Raw genomic sequence first — 6,607 nt, forward strand, 5'->3', positions numbered from 1 at the left:
GAAATGACCCTGATGCCATTCCAGAATCCCCAGTGCTCCTGCAGAAGCATCAGTGCTGCTCAAATTAAAGAGTCCAAAAAACGGGGTCTGGGCAGTCCAGGCTATGATTTCCTTCAGAACCCCTGAAGCCAGTGTTTCTTAGAACATGATGCCACACCACTGTTGGAGCATACAGTTATTATCAACATATAGTTCGCATTTTAATGGTTACATGTTCATTTTAAGATGTACTAAAACAAAAATCATTCCTCAAAGCTGTGATTTCATGGCAATACACATAGGTTTACATTAAAAGGTAGGTCAGCCAGGGACAGTGGTTCATGCCTGTAATCCCAGCACTTTGGGAGGCCAAAGTAGGCGACGGCTTGAGCCCAGGAATTTGAGATCAGCCTGGTCAACATGGCGAACCCCCATCTCTACAAAAAATACAAAAATTAGCTGTGCATGGTAGTGCACGCCTCCCAGCTGCTTGCGAGGCTGAGGCAGGAGAATCACCTGAGTCTGGGAAGTGGAAGCTACAGTGAACTGTGATTGTGCCACTGCACTCCAGCCTGGGTGACAGAGGACACCCTGTCTCAAAAAGGAAAAAAAAAAAGTAGGTCAATATGAAGAAAAGTAATTTAAAGTTTAAAAAAATTAAAAAGTAAATTGTATGCATCTTAAAACCGTGAGATATCATCTTACATCAGTCAGAATGGCTGTAAAAAGACAAAAAATTACAGATGTTGGTGAGGACGCAGAGAAAAGGGAATGTGTATGTACCATTGGTGGGAATGTAAATTAATACAACCACTATGGAAAACAGTACGGAGATTTCTCAAAGAACTAAAAATAGAGTTACCAGCAATCCCACTACTGAGTATCTACCCAAAGGAAAAGAAATCATTATATCAAAAAGTGGCCAGGCGTGGTAGCTCACGCCTGTAATCCCTAATCCCAGCACTTTGGGAGGCCGAGGCGGGCAGATTGCTTGAGGTCAGGAGTTTGAGGCCAGCCTGGCCAACATGGTGAAACCTCGTCTGTACTAAAAATACAAAAATTAGCCAGGTGTGGTGGTGGGCGCCAGTAATCCCAGCTACTTGGGAGGCTGAGGCAGGAGAATTGCTTGAACCTGGGAGGTGGAGGTTGCAGTGAGCCGAGACTGCGCCACTGCAATCCAGCCTGGGCAACAGAGAGAGACTTTATCTCCAAAAAAAAAAGATGTTACCTGTATTTGTATGCTCATTGCAGCACTATATAGAATCAACCCAAGTGTCCATCAGCAGATGATTGGATAAGGAAAATGTGGTGTATATATACAATGGAATACTATTCAGCCATAAAAAAGAATGAAATCATGTCTTTTGCAATAGCATGAATGGAACTGGAGGTCTGTCTTAAATGAAACACTTAGATACAGAAAGACAAACACCACATGTTCTCACTTATGAGTGGGAGCTAAATTATGTATACACACAGACGTATAGTATGGAATGATAGACAATGAATATTTGGAAGAGGGGGGTGGTGGGAAGGGGGTGGATGATGAGAAATTGCCTAATAGATACAGTCTACATTGTTCAGGCAATGGATACTCCAAAAGCCCTGAGTTTACTACTCTGTAATTATCCATGTATTAGGTTGGTGCAAAAGTAATTGTGGTTAAAAGTAATGACAAAACCTCAATTACTCTTACACCAACCTATGACAAAGTTACATGTATACCCCATACATTTTACAAATAAAAAATTTTGGAAAATAAAACTTAATAATTAAAAAAAGATGACATGTGGCAAAACGTTACTGAAGTGTGCTAAATAATGCCATAAGCCTAGCTTCTTGGAAAGTGATCATCAGAGAGATCAGGGACATTACTTGAGAGCCTGTTATGACTTTGGAATTTCCAGCCCCGCCCCAGACTCTCTTAGTCAGAATCTGCATTTTAGGCAGGTCCCTAGGAGATTAAGCACACATTTTAGAGTTTGAGAAGAGTAGCCTAAGAAAACCCAGGGGGCGGGCAGCGTCCCATGGTACTGCTGACGTTGCTAGGTACATCAAATACATCTAGCTGAATCCCCTCTGGCACAACTGGGTGAAGTTTTGGCCAGCAGACACAATTATTTTGAATATCCATGGCCCCTCCTTCACTCTCACAGCAAGATGGTATTTTTTCCCACTGTGTACAACTCCGGGCCGCCTCAGTGACCTTGCTTTGCTTGCACAGAAACATGGGCTCAGTTGGCCGTAGAGTAGGTAAAAAAAGCCCAGAGCAGAGGACAGTCTGGGACGGCCCAGGACGACTTCCCAGTGCACACGACTGAGCCTAAAAAGAATGCCGCAAAGACTACGGGGAGGCTGCCAGCTGCAGGGGCCAGAAGATAAGAGTGTTAATTTAGCTTGGCTGGCATCCAGAAAGCTGAGCAAAGCTAGGCCTCTGAGCTCAGGGTAAAAATATATAAATAAAAATAAGTAGGCAGATGTTTATGCTCCCTTCCTAACACTAGCTAGTATGTATCCGGTACATCCTATGTGCCTTGTAGCAGCTCCAGAAAAGGCATCGTTGTTCTCTGTCTCTCTCTGAAAACCCCAAAGGTTAGCATTGTCACCCCATCTCACAGTGAGGGCCATGTGGCTCCAGTGGTGTTCTGCCTGTGGTCACCCAGCCCTCCGCTAAGCCCCACCACTTTCTGCTGAGAGCTGGCTCTAGGCAGGAAATGGAAACAGGCTGGTCTTTTTCAAGGCTGCAGCATAACCAAAGCCCTAGTGGATGCTGCATTGAAAGAACTCTCAGTATCCTAATAAGGTTTCAGAACAGAAAGGAGCGTCTTCATCACTCTTGTCTTTGCCAACACCATCCCATCAATCTTCTCTGCACTTTGACGCAGACATGAAGGACTGTTATCCACGTGGCAAACTTGGAAGCACCTTGAAAGAGAGTCTAAGTAAGTTGCCAAGACGCCCATCTTAAGGCCGGGTGCCTCTATGACAAATAGCCTGAGCAGCTGCACCTCCCGGAGATGCCAAACGGATGAAATGCAGTCACTTTGAAAAACTGCACACTATGTGCCTGATGCACGGTAGGTGCTCAGTACGTGGGCAGTTCCTTCCCCATCCCCTACTCCCTCTGAATGTGGCTAACCACTTTGGATCATTTCCTCCACTCACCCCACAATGAACTAAAGAGATGAAGTCAGCCTTTGTCCAAACAGGAATGAATTCTGCCACTGGCAAGGCAGTTGGAAAAGCTCCCCGTTATAATGCTAATTCTCAAACATTTTAAATCTATGTCCCATTTTGATCAATGTAAACATTGTGTGCCCTTCTTCGATATTATTTGAAATTTCAAATAAAATTAAATATTCTGATTCAAAGCAAAGGAAATGAATCATATAATTTAATACACTTTATGCAACTGTCCCCACCCTGCAAGATCCTGATATGACCATCCAACAAGGACAGCCTGGCTGCTCTCAGTTGAGTCCTTATAGATCAAGCCATTGCTGGAATGCCATGAAAACACGTGGACAGCAAAACGGAACGCCATAGCATCTGAACAGCACTCTGATAGCCCTGTCCCTGATAAAGACTTTGCCTCTTCTACACCATAGATAGGGATATAGACAAAGCTGGGCCAATCATAATACCTCATCTGCCACGGGATGCAGTGATTGGCCCAGGAGGTGGGTACATAGCCAAATCTGGGCCAATCATAGTCCCTCACCTGCCCCTGGATGCAGTGATTGACCCAGGAGGTGGGCACATGGCCAAATCTGGGCCAGTAGTAGTACCACACCTGCCTCTGATGCAGTGATTGGCTCAGGTGGCGCATGACCAAATCTGGGCCAATTCTAGTACCACACCTGCCCCTGATGTAGTAATTGGCTCAGGGGGCGGGCACATGACCAAATCTGGGCCAATCCTAGTACCACACCTGCCCCTGATACAGTGATTGGCCCAGGGGTGGGCACGTGGCCTAACCCTACAAGGACCTTTCCTATTGTAGGGGTAGGACTTGGTCACGGAGGAATGGGGTCCCTCATCTCTGGTATGGAAACTGGAACGGGGAGCAGGAGAGCCGAAAGCCCAGGCATGCTGTCTCCTGCCTCATGGAGGAGTGGTTTGAGACAGTGAAGTCCACTCACAAAGAAAGGCCAAGATGAGAGGTAGAGTGCAGCCAAAAACGGCTCCATTTACCCCAAGGCAGGGACCTACCTCCACACCCCACAGTTTGGCTTCAGGAGGTATCATTCTCTTATTTTAGCTAAAAATTGTCCAGTTAAGGTTCTCTCCCACATCTCCAATTAAGAGTGGCCTAACTAAAACAAGGGGCATGGGAGAGAGGATTCCACAATATTCCTGGACAAGGAGGCACGGTCTCTCAATGCCACTTAGTTTGCACAGTGCTTTCCCTGCATAGACGTGGCGTTCTTCCTCTGTCTTTTCACATCTTCCTCTTCCTTCTTCTCTCTGCATCTGCCAGTTTCTCTCTGTCTTTCTTTTTTCTTTTCTTTTCTTTTCTTTTTTTTTTTTTTTGACGGAATCTCGCTCTGCCACCCAGGCTGGAGGTGCAGTGGCGCGATCTCCACTCACTGCAAGCTCTGCCTCCCGGGTTCACGCCATTCTCCTGCCTCAGCCTCCCGAGTGAGTAGCTGGGACTATAGGCGCCCGCCACCACGCCCAGCCAATTTTTTGTTTTTTTTTTAGTAGAAACGGGGTTTTACCATGTTAGCCAGGATGGTCTCGATTTCCTGACCTTGTGATCCGCCCACCTCGGCCTCCCAAAGTGCTGGGATTACAGGCGTGAGTCACCGCGCCCGGCCTCCTCTCAGTCTTTCTACACATCCCCAAATTCTCTTCTTTTTCTCTGCATCCTTTTGTCCACCCAGGCCTCTGACTCTTACCTACTTTTGGCTGTTGGTTCACATTTCCTGTAATATTTTTTCCCCTGGGAAATCACGGTGCCCACATGCCCCTGCTCTTGGGGCTCTGTGCATGCTCCCTGGTTCTATGCTCATGAAAAGCTGGCCTGGCTGGACCTGGCCAGTCTGCCCCATCCACACACTCTAGCCAGATGCGCCTGGGGGTGGGAGGGTGGTGTGGGAATAAAGCCACAGTAGACTTGAGAAATACACACAGGAAGCAGCCCATTTCCTCAGAAGCTGCCCAAACTTCTGCGATACAATTTTAGCATCTGGCCAACCAAGCAAGTTGGGCCTGATACATTTATAAAATCGTTTGTTAAAGAAATCATATTCCAGAATCCCATCTGCGATCTTTTATTTTCTGTTTGGTGTTGCACATGTTTGGGGAAAGAAGTCAATAAAAACCATCACAATTTAATTTTAATTCCCACAAAGACAAGAGACCGCAGCAAGTGACATGATAGAAATCCAGAAGGTTCAGATGACAAATGCAAACTCATGTGAATGGCTGTAATGTCAACTTGTGGTCCGCGAGCCAAGGTTTCAAGTCCCATCTAGTTACATCAGCTCAGCCAAGTCCCTCAACTTCTCTTAGCATCTCTTTCCTAATCTGTAAAATAGAGGATACTAAGGCTTTCTGTGTGAATTCAAGATGAAGTAAGTCACTAATACCATTGCTGTTCTGGCCTTAGGCTAGCCTACACCTTGTGTATTTGCACTGAGGAGTAGATTAGGGATGCAGTACCACAGCTGTAAGTCAATTTCCAAATCTAAGTGGAGGCCAGGCACGGTGGCTCATGCCTGTAATCCTAGCACTCTAGGAGGCTGAGGCAGACAGATCACTTGAGGTCAGGAGTCCAAGACCAGCCTGGCCAACATGGTAGAAACCCCAAAATTCCATCTGTACTAAAAATACAAAAATTAGCCAGGTGTGGTGGTGCGCACCTGTAGTCCCAGCCTAGTGTGGAGGCTGAGGCAGGAGAATCACTTGAACCCAGGAGTCGGAGGCAGTGAGCCGAGATTGCGCCACTGTAATTTAGCCTGGCTGACAGAGCAAGACTCCATCTCAAAATAAATAAATAAATAAATAAATAAATAAATAAATAAATAAAACAAAAAAATCTAAGTGGAGCCTGTTGGGTTCAATAATGTCATAATTTGTGTTAAAATCTCAGTTGACTGACTTCAAACTATACTACAAGGCTACAGTAACCAAAACAGCATAGTATTGGTACCAAAACAGAGATATAGACCAATGGAACACAACAGAGCCCTCAGAAATAATACCACACATCTACAACCATCTGATCTTTGACAAACCTGACAAAACAAGAAACGGGGAAAGGATTCCCTATTTAATAAATGGTGCTGGGAAAACTGGCTAGCCATAAGTAGAAAGCTGAAACTGGATCCCTTCCTTACACCTTATACAAAGATTAATTCAGGGTTAAAGACTTAAATGTCAGACCTAAAACCATAAAAACCCTAGAAGAAAACCTAGACAATACCATCCAGGATGTAGGCATGGACAAGGACTTCATGACTAAAACACCAAAAGCAATGGCAACAAAAGCCAAAATTGACAAATGGGGTCTAATTAAACTAAAGAGCTTCTGCACAGCAAAAGAAACTACCATCAGAGTGAAAAGGCAACCTACAGAATGGGAGAAAACTTTTGCAATCTACCCATCTGAAAAGGGGCTAAT

This window comes from Rhinopithecus bieti, unplaced genomic scaffold (assembly GCF_001698545.2).
Source record: "Rhinopithecus bieti isolate Rb0 unplaced genomic scaffold, ASM169854v2 scaffold_15821, whole genome shotgun sequence".
NCBI classification, from domain to species: domain Eukaryota; kingdom Metazoa; phylum Chordata; class Mammalia; order Primates; family Cercopithecidae; genus Rhinopithecus; species Rhinopithecus bieti.